This window comes from Cynocephalus volans, chromosome 2 (genome assembly GCF_027409185.1).
Source record: "Cynocephalus volans isolate mCynVol1 chromosome 2, mCynVol1.pri, whole genome shotgun sequence".
Lineage (NCBI taxonomy): Eukaryota > Metazoa > Chordata > Mammalia > Dermoptera > Cynocephalidae > Cynocephalus > Cynocephalus volans.
Window position 1 is genome coordinate 32881338 of NC_084461.1, and position 27144 is coordinate 32908481.

The 27144-nt window shown below is 37.9% G+C and overlaps 1 protein-coding gene across 5 annotated transcripts in view; it reads right to left on the bottom strand.

Moving 5' to 3' along the window:
• RANBP3L (RAN binding protein 3 like) overlaps nt 1-27144 on the bottom strand; it is a 48105-nt gene that overhangs the window by 18512 nt on the left and 2449 nt on the right. The window lies entirely within an intron of this gene.

Sequence of the window (27144 nt, forward strand, 5' to 3'; positions counted from 1 at the left end):
GGTGAAAATCTCATCTGAGAAAGTACTTCTACTTGGGTTGAATCTTAAGGTATAAATCATATAGATATTCTGCATTCCATCCTTAAAATGATCCAGAAATAATAAAATTTACTTCACTAGAATGGTCTTATACTAAACTATATTTTCAATATTTAGATTAAGGATCAGTCTTACACAGTGTTGTAAAGTAGGTAAAGTTTTTCTCCAGCCCTGCCAGGTTGGTTAATTTTTTACATTTTCCTGTCTTGGAAAGACAGTAGAGAGAAACTCAGTCACTCTAGGGTATACATGAATAATAACAGCTTTAAATATCAGCACTCCAGAATTCCTAGGAAATATATGGCAGTTACGAGCTTGGCCTCTGGAGTTAGAAAGGCTTATGTTCAAATATAGTCTTCATCATGAATTGGCTATATATTTTGGGAAACTTAATATGTCTGTACCTTAGTTTCCTCATCTGAAAAAAATGAAAATTATAACAGTCCTTACCTCATTGAGTTTATGCAAAGATTAAATGAGGTTTTTAGATGTAATTACTTGAATTTTAACAAGACCAAGATAAATAAATAAATAAAGCCTTAAAGAAAGGATATTAAATATTTGGCATGCCACCAATACTCATTCTAAAACTCATAGCTGACATTGCTAACTGATGACAACACACGCCTGATGAGCCCAGATAAGACCTCAGAACTTTTCTTCTAGCAGCCATTACCATTATATTGTCTTTGCGTACATTGAGGTAATTTTCCATCCCTGAACTGAATGAATGAAGCTCTAGCTGAGGAATTTTAAGAAACTATCAGTCAATTACATCTTTTATATGCCATAAAGGGGTTCTCCATTTCTCCACAATTTTATCCCCTAAGATAGTGTCATAAACTCCGCCAGACTACCTTTTATAAATCTCCAGGAGCCATATGAACTTGGGTACCTTTTTCCAGTCCAGTTTCAGTTTCTATGAAAGTGCTTACTATGCTGTCTGCCCTTGGAGCCAAGTTAGCACCAGGTGAAAATGCTCAGTAACAAACTGTCATTTCCATCCACATGAAACTGTAGTTCAATGATTTGTTCTTTCTCAGAATAAGCTCCTTTTCTAGCAATTACCTTAGATTTAAGCAATAAGATTCCTAGTAACTTTGAGAGGAAATAGTTTTGTTTTGTTTTTTTTTGTCTTTTTGTGACCGGTAAGGGGATCGCAACCCTTGGCTTGGTGTCGCCCGAACCGGGCTCAGCCAGTGAGCACACCCGCCATTCCTATATAGGATCCGAACCCACGGCGGGAGGGCCGCTGCGCTCCCAAGTTCTGCACTCTCCTGAGTGCGCCACGGGCCGGCCCAAGAGAGGGAAAAGTTTTTTTGAATGTGTAGTGGAATATTTATGAATTAGAATAATAATGGGGCTCTTCTGAACTGGGCTTAGGGCAGTCATCCTGAAAATAGCATGACTTGGTCTAAGCCTAGACAAATAACATGTTGACTTTCCCTCCATCAAAACATACAGCTAAAAATACACAAAAGCTATTTTCACTGCCGCATTAAGGAGGAAATTACAAAGCTTACATATTGGAGGGCATATGGTAAAGTAAGAAGGCCACCTTTGTTTACTAATTCAACAAATATTTACTGAGCATCTCTTTTGTGCCCATACTGTGCTAAGGACACACGGTCTGCTTGAAGGCTTATTAGCATCAGTGTAGCCACCTTCTGTCCTTGACACTGCCCAGCACATTAGCTAGAAAGCAAATAATGTCCATACCTCTTCTTCCACCTAGATTCTCTCCCCTTCTCCCAAGCAATTTTCTTGGTTCCAAAGACAGTCTAAAGTAAGCATTTATCAAGCCATCAGATTCATACCAGACTTATCTGACTCAACAGGAGAATTTTAAAATGAAAACAAGGTCCTTAAAATTATATTTGTAAAATTTAGTCTTTTTTTCCTAATATAGTCACTAATCAATCCATTTATTCAACAAGTACGTATTGAGGGGTGACTATGTACGAGGTGTCATGGATAAAGCAGTACAGAAAATAGACATAGCCCCTGTCCTCATAAGAGTGGAAATGGAGCTAAACTACTAATTACACAGTTACTTAAATTCAATTGGGATAGGGGTTACGAGAGAGAAGTATCAGGCTCTCAGCAAGTGACCAAGAGCCGAAGCTGTCTGGTTTCCAGAGTCATGGTAGGGTTCCCAGAAGATGTGATACTTGGGCAGGCTTAGTGGATGAGTGGGAGCTGGCCAGGCAAATGTGGGCGGGGGGCATTCCAGGCAGAAGGAGAGACAAGAGGAGAGTCTCTGAGGGATCTTGGCAAATTCCAAAAAGTGAGAGGAACCAGTGTGGCTTAGCCCTTTTGAGAAAGAGGACAGGTAGTACAAAATGGGTCTGAAGATGAGGTTACAGCTTTGCAAGGCTTTTTGTAGTTTCTGCCAAAGAGTTTTGTTTTTATTCCATGAAAGATGGGGAGCCAGTGAGGAATTTTAAGCAGGGGAGTGATTTGTTCTGATATTCATTTTTTTTTTTTTTTAAAGATCACTCTACCTTCTGTGTAGAAAATAGATTAAAGAGGGAAGGAGCTGAGGGAGAGGAAATAAGGAATCTAACTAAAAGGCTACTCTAAGTTCTAGAAGAGAGCTGATGAGGTTCCTTTTTATTTCTTTATTTAATACCTTGCATCCATGATTTTTTTTTTTTTTTTTGAGGGAAATGGAATAATTAAAAGCTTAAAATACAGTCTTCTGTCACAAGGAATGAAATGAAGGGATGGGAGAGAAATACTTTAAAACTTAAAAATTAATTTTGATGTTTTGCCTTTTTTAAGATTCACGTAGTACCTAATGAATCCCTACATTTATTGTTGTCATCTGAAATACTTCATTAAGAGAACACATTCATTTGTCCCACAGAGAACCTGTTACAAGAAAGGACACAAAGCACTATCCATCCATATAATTCAATCTCAGTTCACCTGAAATTCCACTCCACAATAGAGGCACACTGTTGGTCAGGAGCTCTTATCCATCATCTTGTCTAACTTAATACTTTTAATCATTTTGTGGGTTAAATATGGTTTCTACCACTTACAGATGAGAAAACTAAGGCTCAGTTAACTGACCTTGCTCAGTCATACCACTAGTAATGGGCAAAGTCTTTAATTAAACCCAAGCCTCCATCTTCCAACCATTGATCTTAACTACCATGCATCATATTGACAAATATCCTATACAGCTCTACTGTAAAAATCATGTTCTAAATGTATAATATATACGATCCAGCACAATGCCGAGGAGAAATCAGTATAAAATAATGATACTTTTTTTTAACTTTGTCAAAATTGGTTGACCATACACATGTACTTCTACTCCCTCCTGAAATTAGAAACCACACAATAACAAAGGTTTTTTTGGGGGGGGGGCAGCGTGGAGAAGCCACCCCAAAGACAAAGAAAACTGAAGAGGAATAACAGCAACAAGTTTTGGAAGCTGGAAAGTGAAGGATAAATGGTAACTGATTTAGCAGACCAGGAAACTGAACTGCAAGCGTAAGCCAGCAGTGGAGATGCTATAGCACAGCCTGGTTTACACCCTACAGAAACACCAGAAGTCCAGGAATTGGTACCACTGAGTACTACTGAAAGCAGAGATAACGTCTGGCTGAAAATGAGAAGATGTTTTGTCTGTTTGGCCGCAAAGCAACCGTCCCTATCCTAACCTAGCAAAAGAGTGGAGGGTTATTCCCTAGAAAAGATAAAACATCAGGCACAGTTTAAAGTGGAGGTTCTATAACGAAAAGAGGGGGTTTAGGTGAAAGTTTACATACTATTTTAGCTCCCTATTGTTGCTATAACAATTATCCCAAGTTTAGTGGCTTGAAACAACACATTTATTTTGTTACCATTTTGCGGGTTAGAAGTCTAAAACAGGTCAGCAGAGCTGTTTCTTCTGGAGGATCTAGAGTAGAACACATTTCCTTGCCCTTTTCTGCTTCTCTAGAATGAAGGCTGCCTTTGTTCTTTGGCTCTGGTCCCATATCATTCCAACCTCTACTTCTGCCATCACATCTCCTGCTCTGACTCTCCTGCTTCCCTCTTTGTTTTATAACAACGCTTACGTTTGCATTCAGCTCACCCAAATAATCTAGGATAATCTTCCCATCTCAAGATCCTTAACTTTTTCACAGCTGCAAGATTTCTTTTGCCATGTAAGGGTACAGAATCACGGATTTTGGGTGTTACGATGTGGACATCTTTAGGGAGACATTATTCTGTCTACCGGGTATACAAAATTTTGAGCTATAGCTCAACTAAGTTCACAGAATGCTGGAAGCCAGGTTTATTTCTTTCAGGCAGGAAATTCCAAGATTTTTCTCTGGAGAGTCTGAATAACTCAAAAGAAAAGTCTTAGAGATATTGACAAAAGGGTTCCCCAGTGAATAGTTCAGCCAGATGATGAGTCCCCAGTTCAGGTACACATAGCTGCCAATCAGCTTTTTAGTGCCTCTCTCTTAAATCCAAGCCGTCAGTCAAGGACCACCAGACATAAAACACAGTGACTAGGCAAGTAAACCAAAGAAAAGTAAACGGGATAAAAAATATTATCCGGAGAGTTTAAAATAAATATAGATATGTCATTGCAATATAAAATAGGTATAGATATGTCATTAATAGCCTCATAAATATTAAGCATCCATAAAACAAAAGAATACTTTTTCTAAAAAAAGAGAAATCAGAGAACAAAAATAAGCTTTTAGAAATTAGACTGTAAAATATGATAGTAGAATCAATAAAAGAATTAATATTGATCCAAAAAATTAACAGAAGATTTAGAAAGTGAAGTTGAATAAATAACCCAAGAAGCAGAGCAGAAATATAGAAATGGAAAATCGGAGGAAAATATAGGAAACTTGGATGACCAGCCCAAGAGTCACTTTAACGCCTAATAGGAGCTCTAGAAAAAGAGAATACAGAAAACAGAGGATAAAATTATCAACAAATTGAAGTACACAAGTTTCTAGACTGAAAGAGCCCATCCAGTGCTCAGGACAATGTAAAAATAGACCCACACCAATGCACATTATGAAATCCCAGAACCCTGTGGACACAGGAAACGTCCCACCTAATAGCATCCAGAGGGAATAAAAAAGGTCACATACAAAGGGTCAGGAATCAGAATAGCTTTAGGCTTTTCAAGAACAACACTGAAAATTACAAATCCGAGGAGCAATGCTTTCAACTCTGATGGGAAATTCTTTCCAGCCTAGAATTATATACTACTATAAACCATCAATTAAGTGTCATGATATGATAAAAAACATTTCCAGACTGCAAGGTCTCAAAGTATGTATCCCATATCATCCAATCTCTGGATGCTTCTGAAGGATGTTCCCTACCAAAAGAGCTAGTAAATTTAGGATTCAAGAAACATAGGAACCAACTCATGAGAGACAAAGGTGGTCTCCAGGATGACAGTAAAGGGATATCCCAGAATGGCAGCAGTAGATGATCACAGACAGCAACAGCCCAGAATGGGGGAGATCCCTGAGGAGACTCCAGGAAAGAAGTCTCCAAGAAGATGGGACTAAAACTAGTTGAATATCTCAAGGGTTTGAATATTTGGAAGGATATCTAGAAGATTGGTGGAAAGTCTGGGGATCAATTGGCGATAAGTACATAGAGAACTAAGAAAACAGCAAAAAACACGACACAATTATTAACTCCAGAAAAAAACAGAAAGTTGGGCAAGAAAGGAAAAGTAATTACATGACATGGTTCCTCTGCAACAGCATTTGCATAGTCACAATAGTGCCAGTACTGAATACTGATCTAATCAAGCATAGGATTTGGGGACGATGGAAAAATAGAAAGTATGCATGTGTGTGATAGTAATGATTGTAGGGTTCAAGGAAATCTGCAAAAGGAAAATAAATTCTTCCATAGTGGCAAATAAATAGTGCCTAAACATAAAAATAAAGAAATAGCACTATATGCATGACATTTGGAGATTAATACCAAAAGAAGTAACTATGAGAGTTGGATGCTGTTGCCTCTGGGGATCAAGAAAAGGGAAAGTAAAGAAAGGGCCAAAGAGGAGACTGCTGTTCTTCCAGAAAAGCCATATAGAACCATGTGATTCCTTAAACCACATGAATACATATAACTTTGAAAAAATAAAAACTAAATTTAAAAATAATCTCTTTTTTTTTTTGACTGGCAAGGGGATCACAACCCTTGGCATGGGGTGGTCTGCACCACGCTCAGCCAGTGAGTGCACCGGCCATCGCTATATAGGATCCGAACCCGTGGCCGTGGCGCCGCCAGCGCCACACTCGACCGAGTGAGCCACGGGGCCAGCCCAAGAATAATCTTTTTTCTACCACAGTGTTAGACAGCCATAATTAAAGGACAAATCTCATGCTCATTGCCGAGGTCAGAATTCTTAACTGAGTTACACTGCCTAGCAAGCATCCACTTGCTTATTTCTTGCGCCTAACTTTTCTTTGCATTAAAATACATGGAAATAAATATGTAAGATGGAGTCACTGAGTTCAGAAAGCAATTGAAATTTCCCAGAATAACTGAAAGTCTGCTCTTTATAATGCCATCTAAATCTTTGACAGGTATTTTACATTCTTGGCTTTCGCCTTTACTCAAAACACTCATCCAGGTTTCCAGACAAGAATTCAGCTGAATATGTATGTAACAGTTTTGTTCTCCAGGATTCCAAAGTGCTATCAGGGTCAGTGTTTACAATAAATACTGCATAAACTTATTTTTGTCCTATTTTAGTATGTACCATAATTTTTGCCCCCCCCCCCCAATTTTGGGTGCATGTAAGGATTTGACCCTATCCTTCATTTCCATGTGTTTAATTGACACCTAGTCTCTGACAAATATGAGCAAACCTATTTCTACTGGGAGATTTTGTTAATGAATCACCACACAGGAAGTGGACTGAAAGGATCTACTGAGCCAAGAGAAGATCCCGAAAGCAGAAGAAGACACCAAGAATGGAGTACCTTTGGCTCAGAGCCCCAGTGGGCACAAGAGGCAGGCAGCTTCTAGAGGCCCTTAGATTTTTGCTACGTAGCCTGTCTCTGCTACAGCCCCACAGACCTCTTGTTGCTGCTTGGTGGTTTAGGAAAGGTGGAAACCCAGTTCTCCACACTGGATAGAACTAGGCTCCTCTAGCCAAGGCTAAAAAAGGTTGTGGAAACAGTCTTGGCAGGAAAGAGGGTGGCAACAATCCCACTGCAGCTGGATGGGTGCTGCCAAACCAGTCACCTCTAATTGCTACCAGGACTGGAATTATCCACTTGGACTGTAGCCCTGGCAGGCCCTGCATTTTCTCTTCCCTTCATCCTGGACCTTTCCACGTGTCCCTGCCACATCCTCTTCTCTAACTTCTTTTCCTTGTGTAACTGTCTCACCACAGTCTCTGGTACTCTCCTTTATGCCCCTGTCCTCCTCACCCTTTCTCACTTGTGTCTGGCTCTCTGGCTTATCAAGGCATGGGTTTTGGAGCTGAAGTCAGTCCTAGAGCTGAATTTTTCAAAAAGTTACTCCAGCCTCAGCTTTTTCATATCTCTCTCTGTCTGTCTCTGTCTCTGTCTCTCTCTCTCTCTCTCTTTCTCTCTCTCTGTCTCTATCTCTGTCTCTGTCTCTCTCTCTCTCTCTTTCTCTCTCACTGTACATATTTTGAAAAGGTTGTTATAGAGGATTAAAGAAATATATGCATGTGAGATCACCTAGTACAGCTTCCTCTTCAAACCTTTTGGAACAGGCAGGACATCCTTCTATCCCTGTCAGTTTACCTATCTCTCATCTCCATATACACACACACACACACACACACACACACACACACACACACACATACACTTCATATATCTATTTCTATATATGTCCAGTTACAGACATCTACATATATCAATACACATACATGAACATATAGCAATATGTCAGACTACAGGCTGTGCAGAAGACAATTAATAAAAGTTAGCTTCCCTTCTTTCATCCTTCCCAGTCCTACGTTGTATGCACTCACCCATCTATTCTATGTTAGCTCTGGGGCAAATGCCTCAGTGTTCCTCTAAAGTCTTTCTTTTTCTTTTTACTCATTACCTTATTCTTACCCCTAGTTTTTTTCTCATTCCTCCTTTCTTATTCTTTTTATTTCTTAATATCAGAAAGTTTTTCATATCAGAATTCAGGCTGTGGCCCATAAAATAATCTTAGAGATCCTTGCTTCTCAAAGAATGGTCTGGTCAGACCAGCAGCACTGACTGGGAGCTTGTCGGAAATGCAGAATCTCAGGCCCCACCCTAGACCTACTGAGTCATAATCCACATTTTACAGGATAATTTGTACATATTGTAAAATGTGACTCGTACACACATTAACATCTGAGAAGTGTCCTCTAGAGCACCTCCTGGTTTCTGTCATCTGAGGTCACATTTAGTAAGATGGCAGTGGAGATTCCAGGAGTAAATAAACCTGCAGGATGTTCTGAGTAACTTGGCAACTAACGAGAAAATAATTACTATTCAAACCGTATGCTATGATTACTATAATTCAATGTAAGGTAAAGTTAAGGGCAACTCTGAAGACTCAGAAATCCCTGTAGTAAAGATACTGAAATGTGGATATCAATATTAAAATTAGTCACTCGGATATACTGCTCGAAGCAATTACTCATTTCCTCTCAGATGCACAAGTTTTTCTGCTTTAATGAAATGTCTTAAATCTGACTTTTTCATGAAAAATGTTTTTTAGAAAAGTCACTGCTTGAGATTATTAAATGTTAATTAAAATGTTCATTTCTGCAAAGCAAAATTTAGCCTGGAAGCATAAACTACATCAAAAGCATCTGCCATAGTTCTAAGACTCCTCAACAAGAATTTGAAACATCTGCAATCTCAACTGTAAAGAATAACATCATCTGTAGAAAAAAATATAGACAAATCATAGCAGCTGACCTCAATCTCTGTTCGGAAACCCAGGAGGAGGAGACACAGAGGGTTTGAATCACAATCTTGATTTAAAAAAAGAAAAAAAAAAAGAATAAATGAAAAACCAAAACTATACTAAAGTCTTTGAAGGCAGTTTCAAGAAAGAGCAAACTGTAGACCCAGAAGAGAAAGGGGTCTGTGCCAATTCAAAAAGGAACCACAGCATGAGGCATTCTGCACTTATTTCTAGACATATGGGGGAACTCTTTAAAAATTCAAAAGGAGCAAAATAAACAACAAATTTTGCACCAGAGTATGAAAAAATATGCCTTTACAGAAGGAGGTGGTAGGGCCACAGAATGAGACTATTAACTGTGATGGGACACTCTTGATTCTATTTTATGAGATACTTTGTACTGGCTTGAAGGTAAAATAACCAGGACCCCAGGGGGAAACCAGCAGTCTACACAGAAAGTTTCCAGGCTGACTCACAAAGCACTAGCTCAACTTGAGACACCAGATGAATGTACCCTGCTGAAATGACTACACCCCTCGTCATCCCTACTGAAGTTATAACCAACTTTGCATAGTGTAAATACCAGCTGGTTATAACAAATACAGAAGTATATGAAGTAAAAGGGGGGGAGACTCTTACCCTTTCAATCTAATTCTGCAGTTTTAACTGCACTTGTTTTAACTGCTTTAAGTTTTAATGAAAATAAAATTACAAAGTACCAACTCTAAGAAATCTAGCAATTCTTAGTTTATATTCATTTATAAGAAGCACACACTAGATAAAAAAAGAATGAACGTGAGAACAAAACAAGGAAAATTGCTCCTCTTCTCATTAATACCAAGCTGATAATGAAAGTACTCATTTTCAGAATGGAAATCACTTTACAATAGAAAATTGGAGAAGATGAGAATACTGTCTCTCAGTCCTGCTGAATACCACTATCACCACCAACGGCTTTGTCCAATCCATCCCATTTTTTGAACTTATCTGCATTTCATGCTCATAATTTTCAAATGACTTGTACATTGTTAGTTTCAAAGACTTTAGACTCTTTCCTCCATGGGTTTGTACGTTGGTCTAGATCTAGACACAGACCAGTTTTGAAAAACCAAGTCATAGAGATAAAATATCTAACATGAGCAAGAAGCAAGAAGAATTAGAGGTTGTGTTAAACACAGACCTTGCTAACCTTCTGAAAACAGGACCAAACCTTTGAAAATTCTGTGGTGACTACCTCTCATCCCAATCTTAACTCCAAACTGTGCTATTTTATTTATAACCCAGTTCTATGTGGTAGTGGGCTTGTTGGGAAAATAGAATACTTTAATCAGGCCCCTTTGCCTGCCCACCCAGTTGGGAATGGTTCAGCACATTCTTTGTAAGCAAATTGTGTGTGTGGGTGGGTGGGTGGAGTTAGTGTGCATGAGTGGAGCCACCACCTTGGCTGGCAACTGCCTCGGGCGCCCTCCTCTTGCGGTCATGCTCTCAAACGTACGGCTCCAAGGACCTTTTTTGCCGGTTACCTAGCTCATAGACCTGTGTGTGAAGGGTCTGGGGACCCAGCCTGACATGTGAAGGGTTTGTGACCCAGTCTGGGCAATGGGCTTGAGGGGTCTGTGAGCTCCAGACCCAGCCCTAGCTTGACAATTGGCCCATTCGGCAGGATTACAGGCAGGTAAAAGAGCTTGATAGGGCTGTAGCCAGTGACTTAATTCATTTGCACTTTAGAACCTGGAGATTTGTAGCAGCAATAATTCAATTCAAGACAAATTTTCTAAAGTCACTTACTTCACTAATTTATAGAGAAGTTCTCAGATGCCTAAAACCAGATTAATTTTAATTTGATCATTTCATATAGAACATTTGGCAAAATCACCTTGTCAATCAAATAAAATGATGACTGAAGAAAATAGCTTTATGTTTTTTGAGAGTATTCTGTAATTGATCCCCAAAGATATGGTCATCAAGTGCAGTGTACTTTATGTTTGGGAATGATCAGGGACTAGAACAGTTTCATGAGAACTTTGTTTTTCAACAGGCACTTTCCCATGAATATCACAGCATGCTCCGTTAAATTTTACTATTGTTTCAGTGTCAAAACATTACTCTTTGATTTTTTTTTTTTTTCTCCTTAAAGACAGTAGCTACCATATGAAGTGCTTATGTTTGTCATGGCTAGTCTTTACCTTTTGCCTTTTGAAATGTTTAACTTCATAAGATCTTTAAAAATCCTGTTAAAAAGGTAGACCTTGCTGATCTCCCAGTATGCTTTTATGCACGGGCATAATATAAAAACTTACATTTGCATCATACTTTTCCTACTATAAAACACATTTAAATATATTAGTATTTGGTGAATAAATGAATGACTACAAGGAGCCAGAATGTATGGTTTTTAATCCCTAAGCTTTGGAGAAAAACAGACCTGGATTCAAATTCCATCTCTTCAATTTACTGTGTGAGGTAGGGCAGGTCATTTGATCCCTCTGAGACCAAATCTCATCTGTAAAATGGGGATTATAAGACCTACCTCACAGAGTTGTTGTAATGATTGAACAAGTTCATGTATGCAAAACTCTTAGCAGTGTCTGGCTCATAGAAAATGCTTGGTAAGCTGCTGCTTTTATTACATGCTATGATCCTCGAGAGGTAAGTTATTAAACCCTTTTACTCATGAGAGAACTAAGGCTCTAAAATTATAGGATGTGCCCGAGGTCACACAAATAGAACTTAGAGATCTGGGTCGAAACCTCATGAGAGCTGACTCCAAATTTCACGCTTTTTCATGTAAGTAAGCTTCCCTCCTGTTCCATTGTGAGCTAAATATTTTACAGCTGCTTCTTTTCTGAAGGGTGACATGCCTAGGCTATGACAGCCCTCTCCTGCCTCCATGGCTTTGTACAAACCTTGCTGAGATGTGATACCATACTGTGGGAGTCTTCTACGCTTTCGTTTTGCCATCTGCAAACACTACAAGATGCTTCTCTTATTCTTGCCATTATTTGTTCATATTCTGACTGAAGAGGTATCTTTGAGAAGGTCTGCAGGCAAAGGGCATGGTGATCCTAGCAATTTAAAATCTCCATAGCGGTATTTATTTTCAGCCACTGGCAAAAATAACTCAGAAAAATGTATTACTTATGACAGGGCACACCCATTTCTCCATAATTTGAAGGTGCTATTTTGTCTATAAATTAGATTATTGTGTCTTTGTGATAAGGCTACATGCCATCTTTACTAGAGTGCATTTATCAGCAGCAAATATAGGACCTCTGGATTGGTAATGCCAGAAAGAGCTGCTTGCTGTTCCTCAACACAGCTCCCTCATTTAGGCCCAAGGGCTAATAAAGATGCAGAATGCATCCTAGGATGTGCTTGGTCAACCCAGTACCATTTGGAAATACATATTTCATTTGACAGCATTTGTACATCACATATTTTCCCCTCAGAATAACTCGCAGTGTGAAAATGCTTCCATATGTTAGAAATAGGTCTTTTCACTTTGCTGAGAGAAGAGGAAATAGAAAGCAAGCCTGGTTTTCATGGGATGTTGAAGATATCTATTGAGCAGGCACATACACAGGTTTAAAATGGTATCTTTTAAGTTAATTTTAAATAATTCTGTAGTCATATTTTCTTTACGGCTCAAATTAAAGAGGTAATTTTGATACAAAATATATTAGTAAGAATCAAATCATTATTCAAAAAGACTACTAATAAGTCCATATAACTTCAGGTATTGAATTCAGATAAATTTAAATTCTTCCTCTTCAGTGAAGAAGCATACTATTTTTAAATTCCTTCATGGATTCCAAGAACACAGGCTAGATGAAAAAGCTTGATTGCAACTTCTTCCAATTCCAAAACTCTTTTCCTTAAACTTATTCCTTTTTGCCCTGAGCCTTTGAGCAAGCAGGAGAAAAAGCTCCTTGTTTTCTGTTTCCACAGAAATAAATGGATGTTATTCCACTGAGAACAAGTCCTTGGAGGTCTAGCAGGAAGAAAGACGCTGAGCCACTGCCCAAGGCCTCCCAAGCCAGGAGGGCCTGGGCCCCGTTCTCCTCTTGGGAACACGCAGAAGGCTGGAGGCCACCATGCACCTTCTCCTTGCCTTGGAGGACTGAACTGCCAGCTGACCCTCAGGGCACAGGAACTGAGCAGGAATAATGTGATGTTCTGCACAGATCTCTTACCACATTGCATTAGAACTAGGCTGGGAGAAGGAAAGGCAACTGGCAATTTTTACACTTATCAGAAGCATTTTGCTCATCATGCTAAATAAAATTACAAAAGAAAATTTTTTACTTTTAAAATGTATATGACTTGAAAAATTCTTGGAGAAACTGCAAACAATCTTTTAACTTATCTATTCCTTTCTTCAAGCTTTCATAATTATTGAAGTATTGTAACAAATCAAGATTAAAGGATTAGACAAGATATTCTAATTATAGATGTCTTTTAAAAAATTTTTAAATTGTGGTAAGATATGCATAAGAAAATATTTATCATTTTAACTATCTGTACGTGCACACGTAAGTGATATGCAGCACATTCACGTTGCTGTGCAACTACCACCACTATCCATCTCTAGAACTTTTCCATCTTCCAAAACTGAACCTCTGTACCCATTAAACAGTAACTCCCAAGATATATATTGAGAAAATTTCCGCTATTTCCCACTGTTCTATTTTTGTCTATTCTAGGTACCTCTTCTAAGCAGAACCATACAATATTCGTCTTTTTGTGTTTGGCTTACTTCAATTAGAATAATGTCTTCATCCATGTTCTAGCATGTGTCAGAACTTCATTCCCTTTTAAAAGCTGAATAATTTTCCATTGTATGTACCTACCACAATTTTTAGTCCATTTGTCCATTGGTAAACTTTTTTTTAAATCAGCTTTTCCCCCTTTTCCTTCTGCTTTCTTTGCTTCCATTTGGCTCCATATTTCTCTCTAACGCCCACATTTCTCACCTCCCCACACATATTTTCCATCCTCCCCCTCCTCATTTCTCCTTTTCTCCCCTCCCTTATACTCTCATCATTTCCCTATATGCACAACATTAAGATTATTATACACCAAGTCAACACTTTTTATGAGTATTTTTTTAAATGAGATAAAACGGAAGTTATGTTCTTAATTTTCCATCCGTTTTAGATATTTTTTAATATAACGGCCCTCATATCATAAAAATTCTTGGATGTTGATAGAAATGCAGCCCCAGCCATTTGTACACTAATCACTAACTTGGAGCAGGTTACTTCTCTCTCTGTTTTCAGTTTTCTAACATGTAAAATCAGTTGTACTAAGTGATCTCTGAAGTTCTAACACTCAATGACTTATTTACTTATTTTTTATTTTTTTTTTTTAGCTTACAAAAATTTTTTCACTCAGTGATTTATGAATTTCAATCACTTCAGTAAGCTGCTTGGAAAAAGATTTATTAATTTATTTAATAATCATCAATTGCCTGCTGTGAGCAAAGTAATGGATAGTAACAGCTTTGTGAGTTTAAGGCTGAAAATGTGAGAAGGGCTCGTAAAGATAGAAATGTGCATATTTAGTATAATGCTTTTCAGATTTATTTTCTATATCTTTGTTTTTGCTCATCTTTAAATTTGCAGCTAGGGTTATTTTCTAAAAGTTCCTCCAAACCTGTTTTGTTTCATCCCACTATCAAAACAATCACTTCCATTAATTAACGTTAGTTTATTCAGCTTTCAAAAAGAAAAATGGTGGAAAACACCAAAACTTTAACCATATTTGAGAATGAAGCTCCTTATAACAAAAATTGGTCTTGTTAAACAAACAGAACCTCATAATCTGTAGCACTGGTATGTGTCTTGTCCATCAAGTTTATAAAAATAAACCCATACACAAATCTTTCTGTAGCTTCATTTCTCTGTAGACAACTAAAGTGTAAGACAGCCAACCCTAGACCAAAGTGGTCCATTTCTAGCATTTGCAGACTTTCTCCTTATTTTACTCTTTCACTCTAGATGGCAGTACCTGTCTTTCTTATAAATTGCCTCCTTTTATCAGAACAAGAAAATATTTGGTGACAATTACTTAAATGGGTTATTATACATGGGTCTGAAGTATGGTTTTCCCATCTAGATGGGTTCCTGCTCCAGAGGGATGATCACATTATTGAACTATACAGTTGCTGGAAGTCTGAAAGTTTCTCTGAATCTGGTGATGGTAAGGAATTGGTAACCCATTAGCAATGGATTCTTTCAGGACCTGAAGCCCATCCTACCATGATACATGCCATACTTAAAAACCTCTTCCTTATCTCTCCTTTCTGAGTATATAGCTCTGGTCCTTTCTCTTTGGCTCCAATTTTAACCCCTCTCCTCCTTCTGGCTCAAGTCACCGACACATGTTTTATGTTGTTTTTATGTTGCTTTAATTAGAGTCAAAAGATTCCTTCAGACTATCATCCCTTCTTAAAAGTCTAGATTTTATCCCTATGGCCTTTTGCTGGTTTATTGCCACCAAGGGATGAATTATCTGATCAATGGGCAGAAGGAATATACCTTCTTACTGAATGCATGTATTTACCGTATTGTAAATCTTGACTTCTGAATATTTTGCTAAATTTGCCCACAGCCTTCATTAAAAAGCAACGCAGGTGTGAAACTTACCTTGCATGGATGTTGATTAAAATTTCATGTCAAGTTAATGATTTAATATAATAGTTGAGCCAACACTTGAAATAGCATCACTAGTTTAAATAAAAAATTAATTATAATAATGACTGTTATTTAGCCCCTTTTTAACTTCAAGTTTTGGATACTGCTTGTTCATTTTCAAAAACCCAAACCATTTCTCCAAGTCCATATCAGCCCAGTTCCAACAATAACACATTGCTATCTTTTACACTTCATGCATTGTGAGAGATATGGGCTATACAGTAATTTAAAGTTAAGCAAAAACTCTTAGCCTAGTCAGCAAGCCACTAGCTCTGGGCTAATAGGTTCTTTTAGAGTCAAATATACCTTTCTGAGAGATAGTTGGATGTGGCTAGTAATTTATACAAAAATCAATTGGTGATTTAATAGCAACCTATTTTAAACAACTGAACCACAAATTGAGTTCAAGGGTCAGCCATCATTCAGACCCTTCATAGGTGCTTAGCTGAGTATCTATTTTGTGTCAGCTTAAGAGGCAGTGAGCATGGGTTAGAGCACAGGCTCTAGAGTCAAAGTTCTTGGGTTTGGAGCTTAGCTCAGGAATCCAGCTATGAGGTCTTGATGTTACCTATCTCCTGGGGCTTTCATAAAGAAATGAGCTAATTTCTGAAAAGTGCTTAAAGCAGAGTCTGGTGTGTAACAAACACTCCATAAATGTGATTTGCTGATAAGTGACATGTTAGTACTGTGGTATGGTCTAAGGTAAAAACTCAAGAGCCTTGTAAAACAGTTGAGGAAACAACATCAAAATGAATGAAATAATTATGGGTAAATCACAGAATCTTAGTTTTGAAAGGGATTTTATAGACCCCGTAGTGGAATTTAGCATCTAAGCTGTCTAGAGCTTACCAGCACATGTGTGGAGCATGCTGGTGTAGGAGACACGTATGCCAAGATCTTGGCTCTTCATCCCACAGGGTTAGCTTCCTGATTTTACCTCAAAATGCTATACCCATTTTTATCATTTTTTATGTATGCCTTATTGTGAAAAACTGGGGAAGCACAGCTTCTTGTTATGACAGTTGTAACTGACATTAGAAGCCACCAGCAAATGTGAATGTGAGATTAAATTACACCCCTTTAGTTGGTGTCTGTTGACCTAATGGGAAATCAGCACCCCAAGGATGGTTGCCAACACCAGGAAACCCATGTCTCAGAGGTTTCTCACTACAAGCTTGTCATTTTTTCATCACAATCAATATCAGAGGCTATGAGAATTAGCATAATGAGCATCAGAAATTAATTGTTTTGGTGAAATTAGTGGCATTCGAGAGCCTTGGATTGCCTAAAACATTTTAGGAACACCTCCTAGTAAACTGGACAGAAGAATCTGGCAAGGCCTGTAGCCTGTGCTCTTAAGTACAGTGCCCAAAGCTTTATACTGAAAGGTCCAGTGTCCGTTAATGAGCAGGAGAATTCCTGGTTACTGGCTGACTGCACAGAAAACTGCCTGTGGAATGTTGTTTTATCTGAGCAAAACTTTTAGGCAAGATGTGATCAATCAGATTAACTAAAGAACAGAGAATTTGGAACAGCATATGAACTGTTTTATGGTTGTTTGATTAATAAATGTCTGTTTAATAAATATCTGTCTATGTGAAAGAATTTAGTCTAAGACTTGCTTTATTTTAACATGACAAAGAGGTTGTGGAGGAATAGCTTGGAAAAGTTAGTTCAGGAAAAGTTAGCTCTGTCTCTAACTTTTGCGTGGATACCACTACCTCCCCAAAAGAATCTAAAAGTTGTAAATGATCAAACTAGGCCAAGTTCATATGTAATATTTCCCGTCTCACTCAGTCAAAGCCAAAGAGTTTACCATGGCTGACAAGACTTTCCATAACCGCCCTTTTCTCCCCACTCCCCCTTATCTCTCAACTCATTTCCTGACATTCACTTAAGCTAACTCAGCCATACTAGCCTTTTTTTCTTCAACACAGTAGTTCTTAACGTGTGATCTCTGCAGCAGCAGCAACAGCAACAACATCATCTGGGAACTTGTTAGAAATGAAAATTCTGGACTGCTTCCCTTTTCTCCTCCCCAGACCTTCTGAATCAGAAAGTCAGGGTGGAACCCAGCAATTGTGTTTTAATAAGCTCTCCAGGTGATTTTCCTGGTGATTCTAAAGTTGGAAAAATCACTGATCTAGGTAACTATTATACTAATATTGCAGTAATTCAAGTGAATCAAGAACAATGTCAAAACAAACATGTCAAGTCTAAATTCTAAAATTCAGAGTCTTTGTTCTAACTCTTTCCTTTACCTGTGTTAACGGAAATTCCAGGTTCCACTGGCTAAATCCGGGTTCTTGGTGTCTAGAACAAAGAATTGGGAGACACACCAGAGGCGAAAAGTAAAGGGCAGTTTTATTTAGCAAAGCAAGAATACACTCTAGAGAGGATGGAGCAGGCTTGAGCGAAAGAGTGGCTCAAGAGCACCGAGGGTTACATTCCCGGAGGTTTTTAAGTCCTCTCAGCTGGATTTGTGTCATTTGGTCATTGGTTGAGCCCTAAGTGTAGTCTCTGTCTTATTGGCCATTTTTATTGGCGGCCTCATTGGTAGGGGGCTCCCTGTCTGGAATTGTCTGTCTCCTGTGGCTGCTTCTACACCTGTGCATGCCTGCTCAGGGAACCGGTTTGTCCAGTTTGCAAATGACCGGGTTTCCTTCTGCTCTTGTCTCTGCCTAACTTTCTGCCTCATTCTAAAAGAATGGCGAGAACATTGACTGGCCTTCCCCCAAATGTTGTGCAACTCACTCCCTCATTTCTCACAGGTCTTTGCTCAAATTTCACCTTCTTAATGACTGAGTACCCTGTTTACATTGGACCTCCATTATGACACTCTGTATTCTTCCTACTTAATTTTTCTCCATAATCACCATCTCCGTTATTACTGTTTACACTACATATTTCGCTTATGTATCTTTATTGTCTGCTCTTCTGCCTCTCAGAAAATAAGCTCCATGTGGGCAGGAATGTTTGCCTGCTTTGTTCACTAGAGCCTAGAATGTGCCTGATACACGGCAGACACTGAGGAAATATTTGCTGAAAAAGAATGAATGAAATGCTATATAAGCTCAAACAAGAGGAAAAGGAAGAAGTTGGGGAAGAAAAATCTTTATGACGTAGTCCATTTTAGCTGTTTATTAAAGGGTAAATCATGAGTCAGGCTTTCAAATAATAAAAAACACTAAACTCTGAAGAAAATTCAGAGAAATGATTGATTCTAAACAGTGTTCGATAATGAAATAACAGATGCCCTAAAAAAGATACTGAGGTCTTGCCCAAGCTATTATATAGTTCTTTTTATTATATCTCAATTTAACCTGTGCTAATGTCATTGACTTGCTAAGTTTTGGTTACTGTGTTATTAACAGAGAAGTTTTAAGATTTAGGGATAAAAGAAGCAATAAAATACTACTAATTATTAAACTTGTTTGAGGTAATGACTAGCATTTCATCCTGAAGGCTTGCTATTTCCTGAGCTGAGCTGTGAGTACTTTGCCAGGAGACGCTGTTATATTAATGGGCAAGTTACTAAAATTCTCTGACACATTCTGGTCTCTTCACTAATCAATGGAGTTGCCAGTAGAGGCCTAGAGGAAGCTCTGGAACATAAGGCCTCTGGGGCAATCTCACCTTTTAAAAACAAGACACAGATTACATAGAAAAAATACACAGAATAATTTTGACAAATATATTCACTTAGGTAACAAAAAGCTTTGTCAAGATGTAGAACATTTCCATTACCCCAGTTAGTTCCTTAGTATCCTGTTTCAATTCTTTCCCTCACCCTGGGCAACAACTGTTCTGATTTTTATCCCCATGGCCTAGTTTTCCCTGCTCTGGTATTTCATATAGGTAGAATGATACATTATGCACTCTTCTGTGACTGGCTTATTTTTACTCAACATAACATTTGTGAGACTCATCTACATGGTTATATGTATCAGTAATTCATTCTTTTCTGCTACTGAGTAGTATTCCAGTGTATGAATATAGAAGGGTACTTCGGAAAGTTCACAGAAAGATTCATAGTATCTTTTAATTCCATTTCACAAACACTTTAAGTAACCTTGTACCATAATTTGCCTTCTATTTACATATTTATGAACATTTGAACTGTTCACATGTGGGAGCTCATATGGGGCTATGAACATTCTTGTGCAAGCTTTTTGTGGATGTATTTTTATTTCTCTTGGGATACTTCCCAAGACTGGAACTGCTGGATCATAGGGTATGTGCAGGTTAAACTACATAAGAAATTGCCAGACCATTTTCCAAAGTGGTTATACCACTTTGTAGCAATGAATAAGAGAGTCCTGGTTTCCCCACATCATCCCCAAAACATCACATTATCAATATTAAGTTTTAGCCATTCTGGTGGATGTGAAGTGATGTCTCATGGTGGTTTTATTTTGTATTTCCCTCATGACTAATAATGTTGAGCATCTTTTGATGTGCTTATTGGCCATTTGCATATCTTTTTTTTAGTGTGTGCCAGATCACTTGCTATTTTTGTATCAAATTGTTTACCTTGAGTTATAAAAGTTCTTAACATATTCTGGTTGCAAGTCCTTTTTCAGGTTATATATATTAAAATATTTTCTCCCATTCTGCTTTCTTTTCTTAACAGTATCTTTTGAAGTACAGACGTTTTTAATGTTGATAGTCTAATTTAAAAATTTTAGTTTTTATGATTAGCGCTTTTTATGTCTATCTAAAAATTTGTACTCTTATATTTCTCCTTATAATTCAATCTTTATTTCTCTTTGCTATGTTAATTTTAAGCGTGCAGATCTTGCACATATTTTGCTGAATTCATCTGTATTTCCTTTTTTGTACTATTATAAAATACTACTTCAGATTTTCAATTTCCTATTCTTCTTTGTTCATATATAGAAATACAATTGTTTTTTGTATAATTGACTTTGTATCCTGTGATCTTGGTAAATGCATTTATTAGTTCTAGTGGTTTTTTGATAGATTCCTCAGAGTTGTTCTACAGAGACTATCGATCATCTCTGAATAAAAACAGTTTTACTTCTTTCTTTCCAATACGTAAGCCTTTTATTTCTTTTTCTTAACTTAGTTTGAGTGGGATCTCCAGTATAATGATGAATAGCAGTGATAATAGTGGACATCTTTGTGTTCTTCTTGATCTTAAGGGCAAAGTGTTCAGTCTTCACTACTGAGTATGTTAGCCATTGCTTTTTTTGTAAATGTTCTTTATCAGGTTAAGGAAGTTTGCTTCTATTCCAAATCCTTTGAGTTTTTATATCAGTTGGGGTTGAATTTTTGTTTTTTTCTGCATCTTTCTGGCACAAAGTTATTCATAATACTCCCTTATTATCATTTTAATATCTGTAGGGACTGTCATGACAGCCTCTGTATCATTCCTGATATTGGTAATATGCTTGGTCTACTTTTATTGATTAATCTAGTTAGGAATTTACTAATTTTGTTCATGTTTTTAAAAAAATAGCTTCTGGGAATCATGGATGAGCAGGCTCTTTCCACACAGCGTTGTTTTTAGGAATGGGAAAATGAAGGATTCTGTTTCTTTGTTTTTGTTAAGTCCAACTTTAAAAATGTAATTAAGAATGGCAACCAAGTATTTTTTTCTTTTTTTTTTTTTTTTAAAGATGACCGGTAAGGGGATCTCAACCCTTGGCTTGGTGTTGTCAGCACCACGCTCAGCCAGTGAGCGAACCGGCCACCCCTATACAGGGATCCGAACCCATGGCCTTGGTATTATCAGCACCACACTCTCCCGAGTGAGATATGGGCCGCCCCAGGATTTTTTTTAAATTGTGGTAAAATATACTTACCATAAAATTTACCGTCTTAACCTTTTCTAAGAATATGATAGTGTTAACTATATCCATATTGTTGTACTACCAATCTCTAGAACTCTTCATCTTGCAAAACTGAAACTCTGTACCTTGAAACAACAAATTCCCATTTCCAGCCTCTAGAAGCCACCATTCGACTCTCTGTCTGTATGAATTTGGTTACTCTACATACCCCGTATAAGTGAAATCATACAGTATTTGCCTTTTTGTGACTGGCTTATTTCACTTAGCATAATGTCCTCAAGGTTCATCCACGTTATAGCATGTGTCAGAATTTCCCTTATTCTTAAGGCTGAATATTATTTTATTGTATGTATATGCCACATTCTGCTGATCTATTTATTTATTGATGGACACTTGTTTGCTTCTACCTTTTGGCTATTGTGAATAATGCTGCCACAAACACAGGTGTTCAAATATTTGTTTGAACCCCTGCTTCTATTTCCTTTAGGTATATATCCAGAAGTAGAGTTATAGGATCATATGGTAATTCTATTTTTAATTTTTTGAGGAACCACCATACCGTTTTCCACAGCAGCTGTAATATTCCCACCAACAGTGCACAAGTTTCCAATTTCTCCACATTCTTACCAAAACTTGTTATTTTCTGTTTTGTCTCTTTGTTATTTTTTTAATAGTAACCATCCTAATGGGTATGAGGTAGAAAAATGAAGTTTCAGCCGTTAAGTTTATTTTCCAAATTCTCACATAGGTGCTATCCATTAGGGAAGCTTATTATGGAAAGGATTCCTGTACTGGGTAAGGGCTTGAATGTGATAAAGTCTAATAGTTTAAACGTATGTGATTTATCCTCTTTCTAATTGCTTAAAAACAGCCTATATTTGGCTCTATCAATTTGTGACTTTTTTTTTTTTTTTTAATTTTATTATGTCGATATACATTGTAGCTGATTATTGCTCCCCATCACCAAAACCTCCCTCCCTTCTCCCTCCCCCCCTCCCCCCCAACAATGTCCTTTCTGTTTGCTTGTTGTATCAACTTCAAATAATTGTGGTTGTTATATCTTCTTCCCCCCCCCCCCCCCGGTTTGTGTGTGTGTGTGTGTATGTGTGTGTGTGAATTTATATATTAATTTTTAGCTCCCTCCAATAAGTGAGAACATGTGGTATTTCTCTTTCTGTGCCTGACTTAATTTGTGACTTTAAATGACAGTAAAGCCTTTGTAAATGAAACAAAACTATTTGAGCCTCTTTGAGGATCCCTTTTGGTGATAGAAAGACAGGAATATGTGTAGGTCTCCCTTTATTAATCCTAGTCCATTTTAACTATGTTACCCAAAGATGTATATGCAGTATCACTACTTTAGAATCACACAAAAAAGGAAAGCTAATAGAAATCTATTTTGAAAAGTATAACATATTTGTTATATTTTCATATAAACAGCTTTATTTAATTGTACAATAGCTACTAGATTCTCTTTCCCATGGCTATTTCTTCATTCCTCAGCACTTAAATTCTTTAGATGTTCTAAATTAGGTTTATGAATATCCACAGAAAACATTTAAAGGTAATAGTGCATTCACAATAATCCAAATGTAATTTATGTTTTATGGTTCAGATTTTGAGCAAATTTGATGGCATAGGAAACAGGCACTACTTAGACTTTATATTTATATTTACATAGTTCTCAGTTAGTGGCTTCCAAAATGCTCAAGATCAGTGTAACTAAAATATGAAGAAAGATAACGAATGCAGCAAAGTCAGAGCACGATAGAATTTCCACTCTAAGAGCTGGAAAATTATCTTTAGCTTAGTTCTGATTACTGAATTTCTCAGCAAACACATGTTAGAAAACAACTGTTGGGTCCCGGAAAGAAATACCCGAAAGTGAAGGCCTCAGAAGCAGACTCAAGAGTAAGTTTTTCTCTGACTTTCTCCTGCCCTTCTGTCTCTCAGCCTCACTCTCCCTTGAGGCAAGCCATAGAGTCTAGAATCCCTCTTCCCCAAGGCAGGTCACAGACATATTCTAATCTTTCCCCCTGCCTCTCTACCTTGGAGCTGGCATAAAGAAGTTCTCTCACCTATCTTGTCTGATTGTAGGTCATCCAACACCCATTCCCAAAAGGGTCCTACCCCATATCCTGGAGGAATGAATGCTACACAGAGAGGCCAAGAAGAATCTGAATGAACAAACAGGCCTCGCTGAGTTTCCCCACTCTACCTATCAGCATTAGATCATATTGTTCTTGTCCAATCACATTTCTACATGGCTGTGCCTACTTCATAGAACCTAAGCATAAATATGGACATTTTTTTCTATACCTTCAGGTCTTCCTCCTAAAGTTTCCCATGTCATGCAAAACTATGATATAACAAAAATTTGTTATGCCTTTTCTTCATATTAATCTATGTTTATTAGCTGATTTTTCAGAGAACCTTTAGGGAGTTGAAAGGAATGTCTTCCCTTGGCTCCTGCACAACCTTGGGAGAAAACCATCTTTATATTCCCAATGTCAATATAACATCTAGTACAGGGTACGTATTCAGTAAAAATGTGTTGAATAAATGAAAGGTTGAGGATATTAATCTGTGTTTCTTGTTATGTTAGTCTGTTTCTGTTGCTTATAGCAGAATACCTGAAACTGAGTAGTGTATAAAGAAATAAAATTTATTTCTTACAGGTTCAGAGGCTGGGAAGTCCAAAGTCCAGGGAACACATCTGGTGAGGACCTTTTTCTTGGTGGTGACTCTCTACAGTGGCACAGGGTAGGTATCACATGGCCAGAATGGGCTGAGCGAGAGAGCTAACCACCTCACTGGCTCTCCTTTTAAAGCCATCAGAACTATGCCTATTACCACCCATTAAACCATCAATGGATTAATCCATTCATGAGGGTACAGTCCTCACAATCTAATTACCTCTTAAAGGCCCCATCTTTCAATTACCATAACCAGATTTCCCACCTTCTTAACACTGTTACAATGGACATTAAGTTTCCAATACATGAGCTTTTGGGGGATGCATTCAACTCACAGCACTTGTCTTGTACATTTCTTGGCCTTCAGGAAACTGCCTGGAACAAAGTACATTAAGAACAATGTATACCCAGAAAATCACAGCCGAAGTGTGATATAATAAATAATATATCTGGTCTTTGTCCCCATTCTCTGCACAATGCTTCAAAAACTCTTTGAATTTCCTTAGTGATAGGCATGTCTTTGTTATGCTAATGAGGTGACCTGTGGGCCTTCAGATAGTTTCAAGGGAAGGACTGGTCACAGCAAAAAGACCAAGCACATGATTAGAGGTTGAAACTTTCAGTCCTACCCCCAACCCTCCCCCAACCTTTGGGAGACAGGAGGAGCTAGAGATCAAGTTCAATCACATGACTAGTGATTTAATCAATCATACCTACATAATGAAACCCCATATAAAAACTCCAGACACCATGCTCACTGGAGCTTCCTGGTTGGTGAATATATCAATGTTCTGGGAGGGTGGGGCACCCTGACTCCATTGAGACAGGAGCTCCTGTGCTCATGACCCTTCTAAGACTTGCCCTATGTATCTCTTCATCTGACTGTTCATTTGTATCCTTTACAATAAAATGGTAATCATAAGTACAGAGCTTTCCTGAATTCTGTTAACTGCTCTAGTGAATTATCGAATCTGAGGGGGTTGTGGGAAGCCTCGAATACACAGTTGACCTGTTAGAAGTGCAGGTTGCTTAGAGACACTTGAAATTTGTCTGGCATCTGTAATGGGGCAGTCTTGTGGGACTGAGTCCTTAACTTGGGAGGTCTTCACTAAAATCTGGGTTGTGTCAGAATTGAATTGAATTATAGGAAACTCAGAAAATTGGTGTCAGAGAACTGGTGTCTGAACACACAAAGGAAATCAGGAGGAATTCCAAGGCATCTTGGGTATCTGTGAAGAAGTATCTCTGAAATGTATCAATTAAAAAATTAAACATTGTAACACTAGGAATCACAAATTTTATGAGCTATATATAGCAGAAAGTACATTGAAAGCAGCCCTTAATAACCGCATAATCTTGGAAAAGTCACTTGACCTTGAGGATTCACAGTCTCCAAGTCTTTAATAATGAGGATAATGATACCTACCTGTAATGGTTAATTTTATGTGCCAAGTTGGCTGGGCCATGGTACCCAGATATTTGGTCAACATTTCAGATGTTCCGGTGAGGGTGTTTTGGGATGAGATTTACATCTAAGTTGGTGGACTCTGAGTCAAGGACATTGCCCTCCATAATGGGGGTGGTCCTCATGCAATCAGTTGAAGGCCTGAATAGGACAAAATATGGACCTCCCTAGAGCAAAAAGGAGTAAACTTCAACTGCAACGTTTGCTCTTCACCTGGGTCTCTAGTCTGCCACCCCACACTGTAGAGTTTGACCTTGCTAGCCTACATAATTGTGAGTTAATTCCTTAAGATAAAGCTCTCTCTTCCTCTCTGTCTCTATACATACATATACACGTATGAGGGTATTTCAAAAAGGTAGTAGGCAAACAGAATTACAAGATAATGCAAATATTTCCATGAACTTTTTGAAGTACCCTTGCACACACACACACACACACACACACACACACACACACACACATCTTTTGGTGCTGTCTTTCCAGAGAACCCTGACTAATACACTATTCACCTGGTTGTTGTGACAATTAGTGAGATAATGTACATGAAACCATTTACAAGTTTTAAAGTACTGTAAAATATAAGAATTGTTGTCTGCCTAGTATATGTAATGTGTAACGAGCTTTGCTGAGGCTTTATAGACATATACATAGGCATATTTACAAATGCGGTCACGGGATCAATATTATATTGGAATTTATTTATTTTTTTTGGCAACTGGCTGGTATGGGGATCCTTGACCTTGGTGTTATCAGCACCATGCTCTAATCAAGTGAGCAAACCAGCCAGTCCAGGATCAATATTATAGATAAATAGATTCAAAATTTCACAGAAGAAGCTACAAGACAGTAACAAGTAGGGAAAGGAGCCTTCTCGACTTCTGTCTGGACTGATAAAACATCTGTTGCCATAGAGTATAAACTCCATGGGGACAGGAAACCATGGCTTAGTTGGCTTAGTTCAATTTACATACCCAGTATCTGGCACATTACTTTTGTATATAGTTGTTGCCCAGACAATTGCTGAAGAATAAATGATTTTTATCTTTGTGATCACCCAAAAAGTACATTTTTGTGAGTAACTAGGTGGAAACAGTTAAAGAACTGAGTTAACATAAAGCACTTTAGCATATACCATGGAAGAATAGAAAATACACTTGTGTTGAAGCTGGTGATAACTTCAGAAGAGTTAAATGTCAATTAGTCATAGTCCATATGCTAAATAAGAGAGCTGGAAGCTTACTCTGGTGGGGGAAGGCCAAAGTCATAAACCCAGAATGCCTCAGTGAAAAAATTCACTGCCAGACCTCACTCTCTAAAACTAATGGCTTGCTTCCTTGGACCTTTGCTGAACTTTGCATAATAGCAAGGTACAAATGTAACTTGGAGGAAAAATCAGGGCCACTGCACTGAATAAATACTTTCAAACTTCAGTATGGTAACTAGAATGCTATTTAACAGCACAGCAAACACTACATAGTGTCAAGTGTCAACTCAAATCTCCAGATGAC